Below are 20,234 nucleotides of genomic sequence, written 5' to 3'. Positions count from 1 at the left end.
AGGAAGAGTGGAGGAGGTCGGCAAGTTAGCAGGGGGCAGGGTAGGCTTCCCTGAAGAGATGGGTTTTCAGGGTGCGCCTAAAGGAGAGGAGAGTAGGTGATAATCTGATGGGTTGGGGCAGGGAGTTCCAGAGGATGGGTGACACCCTGGAGAAGTCCTGGAGGCGGGCATGGGAGGAGGAGACCAGGGAACTAGAGAGAAGGAGGTCTTGTGAGGAGCGGAGTGTGCGTGTTGGGCGGTACTTGGATATTAGGTCAGAGATGTAGTTCGGGGCAGTATGGTGGACGGCTTTGTACGTCAGCGTTAGGATTTTGAATTTGATCCGTTGCGCAATCGGAAGCCAGTGGAGGGATTGGCAGAGGGGGGTGGCGGAAACGGAGCGGTTGGAAAGGTGAATGAGTCTGGCAGCCGTATTCAGGATGGACTGAAGCGGGGATAGCCAGCGGCGAGGCAGGCCAGTGAGGAGGGAGTTGCAGTAGTCGAGTCGTGATATGATGAGGGAGTGGATGAGCTGTTTAGTGGTTTCTGGAGTTAGGAACGTGCGGATTTTGGCGATGTTGCGGAGGTGGAGTCTGCATGTTGCGGAGGTGGAGTCTGCACGAGTTTGTTAAAGAGTGGACTTGGGGCTGGAAGGATAGGTTGGAGTCCAAAATGACACCAAGTACTCTGGCCTGCGGGGCGGGATTGATGGTGGCGTTGTTGGACATGATGGAGAAGTCAATGGGGGGTGGTGTCCGGGCTGGAGGGAAGACAAGAAACTCGGTTTTGGAGAGGTTCAGTTTAAGGAAGTGGAGCGACATCCAGTCTGATATGTCGCTCAACAGGTGTGTGATTCGGGTGGAGACCGAGGGGGTGAGGTGGGGGGTTGAGAGATAGATTTGTGTGTCGTCGGCATAGAGGTGGTAGTTGAAGCCGTGAGAGTGTATGAGTTGGCCAAGGGAGGAGGTGTAGATGGAGAAGAGAAGGGGCCCGAGGACAGAGCCTTGAGGGACCCCAACAGAGAGGGGGAGTGAGAGGGAGGTGGTGGCATTATAGGTAACGCTGAAAGAGCGTTGTGACAGGTAGGATGAGAGCCAGGAGAGAGCAGAATCTCTGAGGCCGAGGGAGTGTAGTTTTTTGAGGAGGAGGGGGTGGTCGACTGTGTCGAAGGCCGCAGAGAGGTCAAGGAGTAGGAGCACTGAATAGTGGCCATTAGCTTTGGCGGTTAGCAGGTCGTTGGAGAGTTTGAGTAAGGCAGTTTCGGTGGAGTGTAGGGGACGGAAGCCGGACTGTAGGGGATCGAGGAGGTTGTTGTCGTTGAGGTGAGAGCATAGGCGGGTGTAGACTAGGCGCTCGAGGAGTTTAGATGTAAATGGGAGCAGGGAGATGGGTCTGAGGTTGTTCGGGTCATTGGGGTCCAGGGAGGGCTTTTTAAGTATGGGGGTGATGTGTGCATGTTTCAGAGGGGAAGGGAAAGTGCCGGAGGAGAGGGAGAGATTGAAGATGTAAGTGAGGGAGCGTAGGATGGAGGGGGAGGGAGGTTGTAGGAGTTGTGAGGGGATAGGGTCAAGGGGGCAGGTGGTGAGGCGGGCATCAGAGAGAATCTTGGAGACTTCTTCGATGGTAGTAAGGTCAAAGGTGCGGAGTGTTGGGGGAGCTTCAGTATGAGGAATGTAGGGTGGGGTGGGAGAGGAGGTCAGAGCAGTGGTGGGGCCGTGGGAGAGGGGTGTAGAGGGGGTAGCTGAGTGAGGGGGAAGGGGGTTGGAGGGAGTTTGAGCAGCGACGAAGTCCCTGTGGGTTATGTCGAGGGGGAGGGGGGATGAGGGGGTAGCTGTGTGAGAGGGGACGGGTTGAGAAGGCGTGTGAGTTGCGGCAATGTCCTTGCGAATTGTGTCAATCTTGTTTTTGAAGTGATTGGCAATCTCAAGGGCAGTGAGTGAGGTGCTGGGTGGAGGTGGGGGTGGCGAGAGTAGAGAGTTGAAGGTGGAGAAGAGTCGGCGAGGATTGGAGGAGAGGGCCTTGATGAGGGTCAGGAAGTAGGCTTGTTTGGCAGCATGGAGGGAGGAGGTGTAGGTGCGGAAGGCAGATTTGTAGCGGGTGAAGGCTTGTTGGGATTTGGTTTTGCGCCATAGTCGCTCCAGGGCACGACTGTGTCGTTTGAGGGTTTTGGTGTGATCAGTCTGCCAGGGCTGGAGCGGTCGGGGTCTGATGTTGCGTGTGGTTAAAGGCGCTAGTGAGTCAAGGGCTGTTGACAGCGCGTTGTTGTAGGCAGTCATAGCCAAGTCGGGGCAGGACAGGGGGAGGATGCTGTCATGGAGTTGATCAACTGCGGAGTGGAGGGAGGCAGGGTTAAGGTTGCGGAGGTTACGGCTGGTAGTAGTGTGACATTTGGAGGGGTAGGCGTTGGAGGATGAGGAGATAGAGAAGGTAATCAGGTTGTGGTCAGAGAGAGGGAAGGGGGTGTTAGTGAGGTTGTGGGGAGCGCAGCGGTTGGAGAAGACAAGATCAAGGATATTACCGTCGGAGTGGGTGGTGGATTGTATGCACTGTGCAAGTGCAAAGGAGGAGGTTAAGTGGAGGAGACGGGCTGTGTCCGGGTTGTCAAGGTTGACAGGGATGTTGAAATCCCCAAGAATGATAGTGGGTAGCTCAGAGGAGAGGAAGAAGGGTAGCCAGGAGGAGAAGTCTTCCAGGAAGCGGGGTATGGATCCAGGAGGCCGGTATATCACAGCAATCTTTAGGGGGGTTGGGGAGAATAGTCGGACGCAGTGGGCCTCGAAGGAGGAGAAGGATAGGGAGGGGGGGTTTGGGAGGACTCGGAAGGTGCTCAGCGGTGACAGGAGCAGGCCAACCCCACCACCTTTACGACCGTTGGGCCTGGGTGAGTGGGTCCAGGTGAGACCGCCGTAGGAGAGTGCAGCAGGGGAGGTAGAGTCAGTGGGCTGGATCCAGGTTTCCGTAATCGCCAGGAGGTTGAGGGAGCGGGAAACAAAGAGGTCGTGGATGGCGGTGAGCTTGTTGCACACCGATCGGGCGTTCAGGAGTGCACATGAAAACGGGGGGGAGATTTTAGGGAGCAGGGGGACAGATACTAAGTTGCGGGGGTTGCGGCAGGACGTGGAGGCGGGAGGGTTTTGTGCGGGTAAGGGAGGTGGTGGAGGGCCAGGATTCGGGGAGATGTCCCCCGCGGTTATGAGGAGGAGAAGGGTGAGAAAGGTGGCATGGGAGCGGGATGTGCAGGAGCGTGAGAAACTACTAGTGGAGGTGTTTGGGTCAGTGGGAGAGCGGAGTAATAGGAGGAGGTGGTAGGTGCCATAGAGGGGTGAGGGAAGCAGTGAGGGCACAATATACAAATGTTTGGGAGGAGCAGAGGGATATAGTGAATGGATTTTGGGAACAGAGGAGAGGAAAATGAGAAGGAGGAGTGGAAGAGGCATTTTGGGGAGGTGATGAAAGCAATAGTAGGGAGATGATAGCAATGAGGGGTAGATGTACAATTTTTTGGGGTGGAGCAGAGGGGTAAAGAAATGAGATTTGGGAACAGAGGATAGTAGTATGAAGAGCAGAAGAGGGGTGTATTATATAAAGGTACACGGAGTGGGACTCAGGTATGTAAAAGATATTTCCCAGTGTGTTTCCTTGCAGTCTGTCCAGCATGCAGTAGAGTTTCTTGCTGTTGTTGTGTCTTCCTGCTGCTTAAGCTCTCCTGCTTTAGTTCAACTGCTGTGTTTAACTGCTCTGCACTCATTCAAAGCCGCACTCCATCATAAGCAGCACCCCCATCAGAGACTGTGCCCCCCATCAGAGATCTCCCCCATGAGCTGAACTAAATTTATAGGGAGATGCTCAAATGAGCATTCAACTCCACCCCAATTAGAAGCTGATAAGGCTCACATGAATAAGGGGGGATGTTTCTTAGGAACCAGGCCACAGTCATAAACCTGAGTGCGCCTAGAGGTGAGGACAAGTCAACAGATACACAGATATAATTACAACATTTGGTGAGAATTTAACAGGAGTCAATGCGTTTGTCTGGTTAAGAGTGGAGGTAGCAGATAAATGCAGTTACCTGTGAAAGTAGAGAAGGCATAATTAAAGTGCTGTGTTTAACTGCTCTGCACTCATTCAAAGCCGCACTCCATCATAAGCAGCACCCCCATCAGAGACTGTGCCCCCCATCCATATGTCAGGTGTTGGGGTGTATAAGGGGTGTCATATGTCAGGTGTTGGGGTGTCATATGTCAGGTGTTGGGGTGTATAGGGGGTGTCATATGTCAGGTGTTGGGGTGTATAAGGGGTGTATAGGGGGTGTCATATGTCAGGTGTTGGGGTGTATAGGGGGTGTCATATGTCAGGTGTTGGGGTGTATAAGGGGTGTATAGGGGGTGTCATATGTCAGGTGTTGGGGTGTATAGGGGGTGTCATATGTCAGGTGTTGGGGTGTCATATGTCAGGTGTTGGGGTGTATAGGGGGTGTCATATGTCAGGTGTTGGGGTGTATAGGGGGTGTCATATGTCAGGTGTTGGGGTGTCATATGTCAGGTGTTGGGGTGTATAGGGGGTGTCATGTCAGGTGTTGGGGTGTATAAGGGGTGTCGGGGTGTATAGGGGGTGTCATATGTCAGGTGTTGGGGTGTCATATGTCAGGCGTTGGGGTGTATAAGGGGTGTCATATGTCAGGTGTTGGGGTGTATAGGGGGTGTCATATGTCAGGTGTTGGGGTGTCATATGTCAGCCGTTGGGGTGTATAGGGGGTGTCATATGTCAGGTGTCGGGGTGTATAGGGGGTGTCATATGTCAGGTGTTGGGGTGTATAGGGGGTGTCGGGGTGTATAGGGGTGTCATATGTCAGGTGTTGGGGTGTATAGGGGGTGTCATATGTCAGGTGTTGGGGTGTCATATGTCAGGTGTTGGGGTGTCATATGTCAGGTGTTGGGGTGTCATATGTCAGGTGTTGGGGTGTCATATGTCAGGTGTTGGGGTGTATAGGGGGTGTCATGTCAGGTGTTGGGGTGTCATATGTCAGGTGTTGGGGTGTATAAGGGGTGTCGGGGTGTATAGGGGGTGTCATATGTCAGGTGTTGGGGTGTATAGGGGGTGTCATATGTCAGGTGTTGGGGTGTATAGGGGGTGTCATATGTCAGGTGTTGGGGTGTATAAGGGGTGTCATATGTCAGGTGTTGGGATGTATAAGGGGTGTCATATGTCAGGTGTTGGGATGTATAAGGGGTGTCATATGTCAGGTGTTGGGGTGTATAGGGGGTGTCATATGTCAGGTGTCGGGGTGTATAGGGGGCGTCATATGTCAGGTGTTGGGGTGTCATATGTCAGGTGTTGGGGTGTATAGGGGGTGTCGGGGTGTATAGGGGGTGTCATATGTCAGGTGTTGGGGTGTCATATGTCAGGCGTTGGGGTGTACAGGGGGGTGTCAGGTGTATAGGGGTGTCTAGGAGGTGTCAGGTGTTGGGGTGTATAGGGTCAGTTGGGGTGTACAGGGGGGTGTCAGGTGTTGGGGTGTATAGGGGCAGTTGGGGTGTACAGGGGGGTGTCAGGTGTCGGGGTGTATAGGGTCAGTTGGGGTGACGTACATCACTCACACACGGGGGGGGGGGGGGGGGAGGACAGGAAGGCGGGGGCCATGGCAGACACAGGCAGCGGTTGATGTCACGCCGCGGCGGCGTGGGGGGGGGGCGGGGCGGATCAGGTTGCGTCGGAGGGGAAGACTTCACCCGCCTAGTTACCTGGCAGGAGCCCTCAGCAGGTGTCTTGTTCCAATTAGCACAGCCCCTCCCAAGGCAGCAATGAGGGGCCCCTCCCTGCTGAGGAATGGAGGGCCCCTCCTTGTCAGAGGGGGACAGGACGGACCTGTTGTACCAGGCACGGTGTGACACGCCACAAAGGGTACATAGATGAATGAAGTGTCAGCTCTGTGGATCACGCGGCTGTAGGAAAGGCCGGGATTGGTCCTCATCTCACCGACAATGGACTGGTTGTACCGGTCCCAGCAATCCGTGTCACCGTCTGCGGCCCCCTGGCCCCCTGCCTGGCATCCATGACCGTCCGTACACCTGACACGTCCATCGTCCTGGTGTCATGGAGAGGACCTGTCTAAGGAGCAAACCTTTCCCCCATACAGCTAAAGGCGGGCCCCGAGGGGACATGGAGGAGACATGTGGCCCCCGGCAGACTCTGTAATATTAGAGCGGGGAGTGGAAATGTACAGATAGGACGGGGGGGGGGGGGGGACATGAAGGGTTAACACGCCTCGGTTACATACGAAGGTTCACACGCCAATTCCCACCGTATCATGTGACTGCGAACGTCATACTCCGAGTGCGATGGAGGAGACCGGAGAGCCGGCGTGTGCCCCGTGCACACGCTACATGTGACGGAACCTTCCATGTACATGACGAAGGCTGCTCTCACACGCATCCGCCGCAGAGGTGGTGACACCGCGATTATTACAGAACACGCCACTGAAAACCGCAACAAAAACGATTCTCGGGCAATTTTTTTACTCCCCAAACTTGTCCCAAAGATGCTGCAAGCCGGAATATTCACCAAAACACCTCCATGTGATCCCAGACATTCACATACATTCACATACACGGACATTCACATACACGGACATTCACATACACGGACATTCACATACACGGACATTCACATACACGGACATTCACATACACGGACATTCACATACACGGACATTCACAGACACGGACATTCACATACATTCACATACACAGACATTCACATACACGGACATTCACAGACAGACATTCACATACACGGACATTCACAGACAGACATTCACATACACGGACATTCACAGACGGACATTCACATACATGGACATTCACATGTGGACATTCACATACACGGACATTCACAGACAGACATTCACATACACGGACATTCACATGTGGACATTCACATACACGGACATTCACAGACAGACATTCACAGACACAGACATTCACATACACGGACATTCACATGTGGACATTCACATACACGGACATTCACAGACAGACATTCACATACACAGACATTCACATACACGGACATTCACAGGTGGACATTCACATACACAGACATTCACAGACACAGACATTCACATACACGGACATTCACAGGTGGACATTCACAGACACAGACATTCACAGACACAGACATTCACAGACACAGACATTCACAGGTGTACATTCACATACACGGACATTCACATACACGGACATTCACATACACGGACATTCACATACACGGACATTCACATACACGGACATTCACATACACGGACATTCACAGGTGGACATTCACATACACAGACATTCACAGACACAGACATTCACATACACGGACATTCACAGGTGGACATTCACATACACAGACATTCACATACACGGACATTCACATACACGGACATTCACATACACGGACATTCACAGGTGGACATTCACATACACAGACATTCACAGACACAGACATTCACATACACGGACATTCACAGGTGGACATTCACATACACAGACATTCACAGACACAGACATTCACATACACGGACATTCACAGGTGGACATTCACATACACAGACATTCACAGACACAGACATTCACAGACACAGACATTCACAGACACAGACATTCACAGACACAGACATTCACAGACACGGACATTCACATACACGGACATTCACATACACGGACATTCACATACACGGACATTCACATACACGGACATTCACATACACGGACATTCACATACACGGACATTCACATACACGGACATTCACATACACGGACATTCACATACACAGACATTCACATACACAGACATTCACATACACGGACATTCACAGGTGGACATTCACATACACGGACATTCACATACACGGACATTCACAGGTGGACATTCACATACACAGACATTCACAGACACAGACATTCACATACACGGACATTCACAGGTGGACATTCACATACACAGACATTCACAGACACAGACATTCACATACACGGACATTCACAGGTGGACATTCACAGACACAGACATTCACAGACACAGACATTCACAGACACAGACATTCACAGACACAGACATTCACAGACACATACATTCACATACACGGACATTCACATACACGGACATTCACATACACGGACATTCACATACACGGACATTCACATACACGGACATTCACATACACGGACATTCACATACACGGACATTCACATACACGGACATTCACATACACAGACATTCACATACACAGACATTCACATACACGGACATTCACAGGTGGACATTCACATACACGGACATTCACAGACAGACATTCACATACACAGACATTCACAGACACAGACATTCACATACACGGACATTCACAGGTGTACATTCATAGATGGGAGGGGGGGATCACTTGGATGCAGGTGGATGGGGGGGGATCACTTGGATGCAGGTGGATGGGGGGGGGATCACTTGGATGCAGGTGGATGGGGGGGATCACTTGGATGCAGGTGGACGGGGGGGGGATCACTTGGATGCAGGTGGATGGGGGGGATCACTTGGATGCAGGTGGATGGGGGGGGATCACTTGGATGCAGGTGGATGGGGGGGGATCACTTGGATGCAGGTGGACGGGGGGGGGATCACTTGGATGCAGGTGGATGGGGGGGGATCACTTGGATGCAGGTGGACGGGGGGGGATCACTTGGATGCAGGTGGACGGGGGGGGATCACTTGGATGCAGGTGGACGGGGGGGGGATCACTTGGATGCAGGTGGATGGGGGGGGATCACTTGGATGCAGGTGGATGGGGGGGGATCACTTGGATGCAGGTGGACGGGGGGGGATCACTTGGATGCAGGTGGACGGGGGGGGATCACTTGGATGCAGGTGGATGGGGGGGATCACTTGGATGAAGGTGGACGGGGGGGGGATCACTTGGATGCAGGTGGATGGGGGGGATCACTTGGATGCAGGTGGATGGGGGGATCACTTGGATGCAGGTGGATGGGGGGGATCACTTGGATGCAGGTGGATGGGGGGATCACTTGGATGCAGGTGGATGGGGGGATCACTTGGATGCAGGTGGATGGGGGGATCACTTGGATGCAGGTGGATGGGGGGGATCACTTGGATGCAGGTGGATGGGGGGATCACTTGGATGCAGGTGGATGGGGGGGATCACTTGGATGCAGGTGGATGGGGGGATCACTTGGATGCAGGTGGATGGGGGGATCACTTGGATGCAGGTGGATGGGGGGATCACTTGGATGCAGGTGGATGGGGGGATCACTTGGATGCAGGTGGATGGGGGGATCACTTGGATGCAGGTGGATGGGGGGGATCACTTGGATGCAGGTGGATGGGGGGGGATCACTTTCTTGCAGTCGGTGACACTGTTCCTGGAATGTTCCGGTATCGGGGGTTGCGGGTGCCGGGGGCCCGAGGTGTGAGGATCGGATTGCTGTTCAGTTTCTATCTGAGGTTGTCGGGTTTCTCGATCTCGTAATATTACTACCAGATGTTCCCAGCAGATCCGGCGTCTCAGAACGCGGTTGTCGCAGGAAGTGACATCGGGGGTAAAATCCTACCGGTTGTCACCTTCTAAGACACGGCTACGTTGGTCTTCACCAGGTAGAAGGAAGCTGCGTGTGGAATCATTGGAAACCGAAGAGACCGATTACAACCTGATTGTACGATCGTCTTTGGATTGAACATGGACTATGTGATTGGGCGGGGATCGGTCTGACAGTACGACATACATACTACAACCACATTATACAGCACCGCATCCATTAGGGACATCTGCTACAAATATCACCAGATCCATCAGAAGGAGCTGGGTCATCATTGCACCTCGGTCACCGAGCTGCATCTGAAGCCTTCTAATAGAAAGAAACGTAGAAGGACGTCACAGACTGTAGAAGCAAAAGGATGAACCCGACACCGGGGTCCACATAGGACCGAAGACGCTGAAAGACCAACCGTACTGATCCCAACAAGCCCCCACCAAACTCAGGACCCCCCTAAACCACATCACAGACGACTACAAGACCAATAAATAAAGGGACCACATTATAGGGACACCAGAGACCACCTGAATGATGAGACCACCACCTTCCAAGTCAGTAGACCTCCTCTTCCAGGGTCACAAGACCACTTCATACAGGAACTGAGACCACCACCTCCCGACTCACAAGACCACCACCTCCCGACTCACAAGACCACCACCTCCCGACTCACAAGACCACCACCTCCCGACTCACAAGACCACTTCATACAGGAACTGAGACCACCATCTCCTGACTCACAACACATCTTCTTCCAGAGTCACAAGACCACTTCATACAGGAACTGAGACCACCACCTCCTAACTCACAAGGCCACCACCTCCCGACTCACAAGACCTCCTCTTCCCGACTCACAAGACCACCACCTCCCGACTCACAAGACCACCACCTCCCGACTCACAAGACCACCACCTCCCGACTCACAAGACCACCACCTCCCGACTCACAAGACCACCACCTCCCGACTCACAAGACCTCCTCTTCCAGAGTCACAAGACCACTTCATACAGGAACTGAGACCACCATCTCCTGACTCACAACACATCTTCTTCCAGAGTCACAAGACCACTTCATACAGGAACTGAGACCACCACATCCCAACTCACAGGACCTCTTTCAGAGTCACAAGACCACTTCATACAGGAGCTGAGACCACCACCTCCTGACTCACAAGACCTCCTCTTCCAGAGTCACAAGACCACTTCATACAGGAACTGAGACCACCACATCCCAACTCACAAGACCTCCTCTTCCAGAGTCAAAGACCACTTCATACAGGAACTGAGACCACCACCTCCCGACTCACAAGACCTCCTCTTCCAGAGTCACAAGACCACTTCATACAGGAACTGAGACCACCACATCCCAACTCACAAGACCTCCTCTTCCAGAGTCAAAGACCACTTCATACAGGAACTGAGACCACCACCTCCTGACTCACAAGGCCACCACCTCCCAACTCACAACACATCTTCTTCCAGAGTCACAAGACCACTTCATACAGGAACTGAGACCACCACCTCCCAACTCACAGGACCTCTTTCAGAGTCACAAGACCACTTCATAGAGGAAAAGAGCCCACCACCTCCCGACTCACAAGACCTCTTCTTCCAGAGTCACAAGACCACTTCACATAGGAACTGACACCTCCACCTCCCGAGTCACTTCATATAGGAACTGAAGACCACCACTTCTCAAGGCACAAGACCTCCTCTTCCAGAGTCACAAGACCACTTCATTTAGGAACTGAAGACCACCACCTCCCAAGTCACTTCATACAGGAACTGAAACCACCACTTCTCTAGGCACAAGGCCACCTTATACAGGAACTGAAACCACTAGCTTCAGTCAGAGGACAACTTCAAACTGGAACTGAGATGACCACCTCCAGAATCAAAAGGCCACTTCAGGAACAGAGACCACCTCTTCCAGAGTCACACAGGCATTTCATATTGGAATTGAAACCACCACCTCCAGAGTCACAAGACCACCTCTTCTAGAGTCACATAACCATGTCATACAGGAACGGAGACCACCACCTCCAGAATCACAAGACCACCTCTTCTAGAGTCACATAACCATGTCATACAGGAACGGAGACCACCACCTCCAGAATCACAAGACCACCTCTTCTAGAGTCACATAACCATGTCATACAGGAACGGATACCACCACCTCCCGAGTCACAAGACCACCTCTTCTAGAGTCACATAACCATGTCATACAGGAACGGAGACCACCACCTCCAGAGTCACAAGACCACCTCTTCTAGAGTCACATAACCATGTCATACAGGAACGGAGACCACCACCTCCAGAATCACAAGACCACTTCATACCAGAATGGACACCACATGCAGAGTCACTTTATACAGGAACTGAAACCACCAGTTCACAAGTCACAAGACCACTCCATATAGGAACCAAGACCACAACCTCGCAAATCACAAGACAACCTCAAACTCGAACTGAGGTGACCCCCTCCAGAATCAAAAGACCAATTCATACAGAAACAGAGACCACCCTTTCCAGAGTCACATAACCATTTCATGTAGGGATTGAAACCACCACCGACAGAGTCAGAAGGACCACTTCTTACAGGAACTAAGACCACCACCCCCGAGGCACAAGACCACTTCATACAGGAACTGAGACCACCACCTCCAGAGTTACTTCATACAGGAACTGAGACCACCATCTCCAGAGTCACAAGACCGCTTCATACAGGAACTGAGACCACCAACTCCCGAGTCACTAGACCGCTTCATACAGGAACTGAGACCACCACATCCTATGTCACAAGACCGCTTCATACAGGAACTGAGACCACCACCCCCCGAGTCAGAAGACCACTTCAAACAGGAACTGAGACCACCACCCCCCGAGGTACAAGATCACTTCATACAGGAACGGAGACCACCACCTCCAGAGTGACAAGACTGCTTCATACAGGAACCGAGATCATCACCTCCAGAGTCACTTCAAACAGGAACTGAGACCACCACCTCCCGAGTCAGAAGACCACTTCAAACAGGAACTGAGACCACCACCTCCCGAGTCAGAAGACCACTTCAAACAGGAACTGAGACCACCACATCCTATGTCACAAGATCAAAAGACTACTTTGTATAGATAGCAAAACCATGTCTTCTTGAGACCACCCATTCCAGAGTCACATAACCATTTCATGTAGGGATTGAAACCACCACCGCCAGAGTCACAAGACCACTTCTTACAGGAACGAAGACCACCATCTCCAGAGTCACAAGACCACTTCTTACAGGAACTGAGACCACCACCTCCCGAGTCACAAGACCACTTCAAACAGGAACTGAGACCACCACCTCCCGAGTCACAAGACCGCTTTATACAGGAACTGAGACCACCACCTCCCGAGTCACAAGACCTCTTCATACAGGAACTGAGACCACCACCTCCCGAGTCACAAGACCGCTTCATACAGGAACTGAGACCACCACCTCCCGAGTCAGAAGACCACTTCAAACAGGAACTGAGACCACCACCTCCCGAGTCACAAGACCGCTTCATACAGGAACTGAGACCACCACCTCCCGAGTCACAAGACCGCTTCATACAGGAACTGAGACCACCACCTCCCGAGTCAGAAGACCACTTCAAACAGGAACTGAGACCACCACCTCCCGAGTCACAAGACCGCTTCATACAGGAACTGAGACCACCACCTCCCGAGTCACAAGACCGCTTCATACAGGAACTGAGACCACCACCTCCCGAGTCACAAGACCACTTCAAACAGGAACTGAGACCACCACATCCTATGTCACAAGACTACTTTGTATAGATACCAAAACCACATCTTCTTGAGTCACAAGACCACCCTAGGCACATCAACTCCAGAGTCAGCAGAGCCCTCCATAAAGACACCAAGACCACCACCTCAAATCCATTTCACTTACAGATGCTGAGACCACCACCTCAACAGTTGCGAGACCCTCACTTCTAGAACACCACATTATAGAGACCACTTCCTCTGATTAGAAGACCCTATCATACAGACCCAGGTGGTCCTCATTTTCAGAGTCAAAGAACCTCCTTAAAGAAATTCAAGGCCCCCCAACTGCTTAGCTATAAGAAGCCAGCAAAAGGCTACAAGAGCCACATAATGCGAGACCCCCAATCTGTAGATCTCCAAAACTGCTAGAAATGTGAGGCTGTTAGGACCACCATTTCTGTTAGGACCACCATTTTCTGTAAAGGCGGAAGGCAACGTGGAACTATCGATGGATATCAAAGCCTCGTACAAAGGAAACGAAAGCAACAGCACAGCAGATACAACGCACAGATCCCACCGCCTGCTACAAAATGGTGTTCTGGGTCTGAGGGCCATACATGGCCCGGGTCCTCAACTACCACCTCAAAGTCTACCGTTGGCCAAGCGAGGAGACTCGGGTGAGAGACGATGAGGACCCCACCAGGTAAATCTCCCCCATAACTCACCATCCATGGTCCCACCCGTCCCATCACCGATCAGAACGGCCCTTTGGTATGGGTTTGATGGTTCCACTAACCTGCGGCGTGATCCTCGTCCTCCGGTCCCAGTCTCAATGCCTTCGCAAGTCAGATGGTCCCGGCCGATCGCTGCCAACAAGACAAACGACACATTTAAACCCCAAAAAAAAATTCCACCCCTTCGAAAAAAAACAAAAAAACCAAAAATGTCAAATCAGAGCTCATAAAAAAAAGGCAAATTTCTCTCTCTGCTTTTGTTTGGTGAAAATGCCGCCCACGAGCAAACTTCCCAGAAGTGTGATGGGGAGAAAGCGCTGCGCCCCCTTTGAAGTTTGGGGTGAGAGGGGGTGGAGGGGAAGAGGAATGGAGGGAGGGGGCGGAGCATCCTTCTACTTGTTTTTCGAGATAAGGAGCTAAAAAAAAGAAAAAAAAAAAAAGAAGAGCGACGACATTTTCCATGCAGCCAGTGCAGGCGCCTCGTACACCTCGAGTGCAAAGAAAGGGCATCCGAGGAGGTGAGGCTCCGGAGCGATCGAACCGCCCACTGCGCACATTTCACCCATAGAAGGCGGCTCCACGACGGATTTACTTCTCTTTACACACAAACACTCCTCACACCTCATTCAGGTGTTCCTCTGATTTCACTGCACACTGTGAGCTTCTCACAATGTGCACTGGAAGCTGCAAGTCAGATAAAGCTCCGCCTCATTTCCTGGCTGGAGGACGACCAGCATCATCTAGCTCTTTCCTCCCCAGCCTGAGTGTCCCCGGCCCTGCCCCTTTCCTCCCCGGCCTGACTGTCCCCGGCCCTGCCCCTTTCCTCCCCACCTTGACTGTCCCTGGCCCTGCCCCTTTCCTCCCCACCTTGACTGTCCCTAGCCCTGCCCCTTTCCTCCCCGGCCCTGCCCCTTTCCTCCCCACCTTGACTGTCCCCGGCCCTGCCCCTTTCCTCCCCAGCCTGATTGTCTCCGGCCCTGCCCCTTTCCTCCCCGGCCCTGCCCCTTTCCTCCCCACCTTGACTGTCCCCGGCCCTGCCCCTTTCCTCCCCACCTTGACTGTCCCCGGCCCTGCCCCTTTCCTCCCCAGCCTGATTGTCTCCGGCCCTGCCCCTTTCCTCCCCACCTTGACTGTCCCCGGCCCCGCCCCTTTCCTCCCCACCTTGACTGTCCCCGGTCTGCCCCTTTCCTCCCCAGCCTGACTGTCCCCGGCCCTGCCCCTTTCCTCCCCAGCCTGATTGTCTCCGGCCCTGCCCCTTTCCTCCCCGGCCCTGCCCCTTTCCTCCCCACCTTGACTGTCCCCGGCCCTGCCTCTTTCCTCCCCACCTTGACTGTCCCCGGCCCTGCCCCTTTCCTCCCCAGCCTGATTGTCTCCGGCCCTGCCCCTTTCCTCCCCACCTTGACTGTCCCCGGCCCCGCCCCTTTCCTCCCCACCTTGACTGTCCCCGGCCCTGCCCCTTTCCTCCCCACCTTGACTGTCCCCGGTCTGCCCCTTTCCTCCCCAGCCTGACTGTCCCCGGCCCCGCCCCTCCCCAGCCTGACTGTCCCCGGCCCCGCCCCGCCCCTTCCCTCCCCACCTTGACTGTCCACGGCCCCGCCCCTTTCCTCCCCACCTTGACTGTCCACGGCCCCGCCCCTTTCCTCCCCACCTTGACTGTCCACGGCCCCGCCCCTTTCCTCCCCAGCCTGACTGTCCCCACCCCTTTCAATCATGGAGGCTCAGCACCCCATGTGGGCGTTACCTATGCAAATAGAGCCTGCCTAGGAACGCCCACTCCTCCAGATTGACCCCCACCCATCAAGGCATTTGGATATTTGCATAACTCCTCCCACTGCTTGCATCAGGACTGAGGGCTCTTGAGAAGAGCAGTGAAGCAGGGTGCTGTGATGTTTCCAGGAAGCTATGTACAGCACTCTGCCAGCCCCTCCCAGCAGCCAGGATCTGCCTGCATTGCATAGAGAAGCACAGAGACCCAGTGATGACATCCCTTTGGGGGGGGGGGGGGGCGGGTAAGGCAAAATAGAGGCAGATTAAACTTCATCTTTAAAACATAAAAGGGCCTTGTGAGCCGGTGACGTCAACCTGTCCCCCCCTCTTCCAGTAGCACAGGTGGGCCTTATACAGCCTCTCGCAAATGTTTTACCCCCCCCCCCCCCCGAGGAACCCTTGAAATCATTTTCTGATCTAGGGGAACCCCTGATAGAAATGATTGGTGCAAAAGAAAAAACCCTTACATTGGTGGCTTGTGTGAAGTACGCCCCCTTCCGGGGGCGGGGAGAACGTCCCCCCTTCCGGGGGCGGGGAGAATGTCTCAACCACCAGTGAATAGCTGGTTGCTAACGAGCCAGCACCCACCACGTCCTCAACCACCAATGAGTATCTGGTTAAGGAGCCTTCACCCACCACGTCCTCAACCACCAATGAGTATCTGGTTAAGGAGCCTTCACCCACCACGTCCCCAACCACCAATGAGTATCTGGTTAAGGAGCCTTCACCCACCACGTCCTCAACCACCAATGAGTATCTGGTTAAGGAGCCTTCACCCACCACGTCCTCAACCACCAATGAGTATCTGGTTAAGAAGCCTTCACCCACCACGTCCTCAACCACCAATGAGTATCTGGTTAAGGAGCCTTCACCCACCACGTCCTCAACCACCAATGAGTATCTGGTTAAGGAGCCTTCACCCACCACGTCCTCAACCACCAATGAGTATCTGGTTAAGAAGCCTTCACCCACCACGTCCTCAACCACCAATGAGTATCTGGTTAAGGAGCCTTCACCCACCACGTCCTCAACCACCAATGAGTATCTGGTTAAGGAGCCTTCACCCACCACGTCCTCAACCACCAATGAGTATCTGGTTAAGGAGCCTTCACCCACCACGTCCTCAACCACCAATGAGTATCTGGTTAAGGAGCCTTCACCCACCACGTCCTCAACCACCAATGAGTATCTGGTTAAGGAGCCTTCACCCACCACATCCCCAACCACCAATGAGTATCTGGTTAAAGGAGCCTTCACCCACCACGTCCTCAACCACCAATGAGTATCTGGTTAAGGAGCCTTCACCCACCACGTCCTCAACCACCAATGAGTATCTGGTTAAGGAGCCTTCACCCACCACGTCCTCAACAACCAATGAGTATCTGGTTAAGGAGCCTTCACCCACCACGTCCTCAACCACCAATGAGTATCTGGTTAAGGATCCAGCACCCTTCACGTCCTCAACCACCAATGAGTATCTGGTTAAGGAGCCTTCACCCACCACGTCCCCAACCACCAATGAGTATCTGGTTAAGAAGCCTTCACCCACCACGTCCTCAACCACCAATGAGTATCTGGTTAAGGAGCCTTCACCCACCACGTCCTCAACCACCAATGAGTATCTGGTTAAGGATCCAGCACCCTTCACGTCCTCAACCACCAATGAGTATCTGGTTAAGGAGCCTTCACCCACCACGTCCTCAACCACCAATGAGTATCTGGTTAAGGAGCCAGCACCCTTCACGTCCTCAACCACCAATGAGTATCTGGTTAAGGAGCCAGCACCCTTCACGTCCTCAACCACCAATGAGTATCTGGTTAAGGAGCCTTCACCCACCACGTCCTCAACCACCAATGAGTATCTGGTTAAGGAGCCTTCACCCTTCACGTCCTCAACCACCAATGAGTATCTGGTTAAGGAGCCTTCACCCACCACGTCTTCAACCACCAATGAGTATCTGGTTAAGGAGCCTTCACCCACCACGTCCCCAACCACCAATGAGTATATGGTTAAGGAGCCTTCACCCACCACGTCCCCAACCACCAATGAGTATATGGTTAAGGATCCAGCACCCACCACGTCCTCAACCGCCAATGAGTATCTGGTTAAGGATCCAGCACCCACCACGTCCTCAACCGCCAATGAGTATCTGGTTAAGGATCCAGCACCCACCACGTCCTCAACCACCAATGAGTATCTGGTTAAGGAGCCTTCACCCACCACGTCCTCAACCACCAATGAGTATCTGGTTAAGGAGCCTTCACCCACCACGTCTTCAACCACCAATGAGTATCTGGTTAAGGATCCAGCACCCACCACGTCCTCAACCACCAATGAGTATCTTGTTAAGGATCCAGCACCCACCACGTCCTCAGTCACCAATGAATATCTGGTTGTTAAGGAGCCTTCACCCACCACGTCTTCAACCACCAATGAGTATCTGGTTAAGGATCCAGCACCCACCACGTCCTCAACCACCAATGAGTATCTGGTTAAGGATCCAGCACCCACCACGTCCTCAGTCACCAATGAATATCTGGTTGTTAAGGAGCTGGCACCCGCTGTGTCCTTAACAACCAGTGACTCATCTGCTGTTAGTGGGATTCCCCACTGAAAGTAGACTGTAAACAAAAGATGAGCCGGCATTAAAAAAACAAAAAAGAAACCACAACATTGGGAGCCTTCACTCCATAGCAGGCATTTCGGGAATCCTGCTGACAGCAGATGAGTTGCTAGTTTTTAAGGGACATGGCGGATCCTGGCTCCTTAACAACCAGCTATTCCCTGGTTGCTAAGGACGCGGGCGGGTGCCGGCACTAAAAATACGAGTTTTCACCACTAAAATCCCGCCTCACTTCAGGAAATAGCGCATGCGGTGTTTCAGGGAGCTATCTGACCGCTGATCTTCAAGCGACGTTTCTTGAACTGACACATAGTCTGTGAGGGTGTCAGGACAAGGCTTTGCCCGTTCCGTGTTCTCCTTCACAGTACACAACTGCCGACTACAATCAGTCACTCTGGTTGCCGTTTTCAAACAAATCTCCTATTTTTAAATTGGCGGTTCTTCAGGAGCAGAGACACCGCGGGTCACAAGAGCCTGTGGGGCCCCCGCTGCTACAGCCCACGGGCCCCCGAGCCACACGTGGGCCTGCCACGATGCAGAGTGACACCAGGAAAAAAACGATTCACATGGCAGGAATCTTAATGACCATTATCATCTTCCCCGGCAATTACACAGCCGGATGCCAGAGTATGTCACGGAGCCGGAGCCCCGCAATTATCTCCACAACAAGCCGGGGAGGGGAGGGCCCGCGTCCAGGGAGGTGCCGACGATGGATTCACTTCCCACCTGGCCTGTCACAGAATGGGGCCAACGGTTTCAGGGCACGCCTTCTATTCAAAGCTGGTAAAAATGCCAGGCAGGCTAAAGGGGTATTAAAACTGGTCCTGGCCAACCGCCACCTGGCACCACCCCAGAACAAGCTCAGGTGGTGCGGAACGCCATTTAACCCCTTCAAGGCGAACAGCAAAGAGGAGCACCGGGACAGAGGATGACAGGGACTGCAGGTTCCCTGCGCCGAATCAGGACGACTCGGCAAGGATGTCTTCTCAACCAGGAGTCTGTGCAACCTTAGGGTCCTTCACGAGGTTACTAGGGGGTCCTTGACCAATGTAAGGGACGTTCTTCCCACTGACCCCCAATGTAAGGGACATTCTTCCCACTGACCCCCCAATGTAAGGGACATTCTCCCCACTGACCCCCCAATGTAAGGGACGTTCTTCCCACTGACCCCCAATGTAAGGGACATTCTTCCCACTGACCCCCCAATGTAAGGGACATTCTCCCCACTGACCCCCCAATGTAAGGGACATTCTTCCCACTGATCACCAATGTAAGGACATTCTTCCCACTGACCACCAATGTAAGGGACATTCTTCCCACTGACCCCCCAATGTAAGGGACATTCTTCCCACTGACCCCCAATGTAAGGGACATTCCTCCCACTGACCCCCAATGTAAGGGACATTCTTCCCACTGACCCCCCAATGTAAGGGACATTCTTCCCACTGACCACCAATGTAAGGGACATTCTTCCCACTGACCCCCAATGTAAGGGACATTCTTCCCACTGACCCCCAATGTAAGGGACATTCTTCCCACTGACCCCCCCAATGTAAGGGACATTCTTCCCACTGACCCCCAATGTAAGGGACATTCTTCCCACTGACCCCCCCAATGTAAGGGACATTCTTCCCACCGACCCCCAATGTAAGGGACATTCTTCCCACCGACCCCCAATGTAAGGGACATTCTTCCCACTGACCCCCCAATGTAAGGGACATTCTTCCCACTGACCACCAATGTAAGGGACATTCTTCCCACTGACCCCCCAATGTAAGGGACATTCTTCCCACTGA

At 53.2% G+C, this 20,234-nt stretch overlaps 1 pseudogene across 1 annotated transcript in view; it reads right to left on the bottom strand.

Annotated features, from left to right (window-relative positions):
- The window catches only part of LOC149428971 (zinc finger and BTB domain-containing protein 7B-like), a 61,182-nt pseudogene that overhangs the window by 8,604 nt on the left and 32,344 nt on the right, over positions 1–20,234 (bottom strand). Inside the window, exon 2 of the transcript XR_016310653.1 lies at positions 14,110–14,179. The product of XR_016310653.1 is annotated as a zinc finger and BTB domain-containing protein 7B-like (transcript). The remainder of the gene's footprint in view (positions 1–14,109; positions 14,180–20,234) is intronic.

This window comes from Staurois parvus, unplaced genomic scaffold, assembly GCF_062004578.1.
Source record: "Staurois parvus isolate SC_StPar_1 unplaced genomic scaffold, SC_StPar_1.0 ptg002885l, whole genome shotgun sequence".
Taxonomy (NCBI): Eukaryota; Metazoa; Chordata; class Amphibia; order Anura; family Ranidae; genus Staurois; species Staurois parvus.
This window is presented reverse-complemented; position numbering and strand designations above follow the sequence as displayed.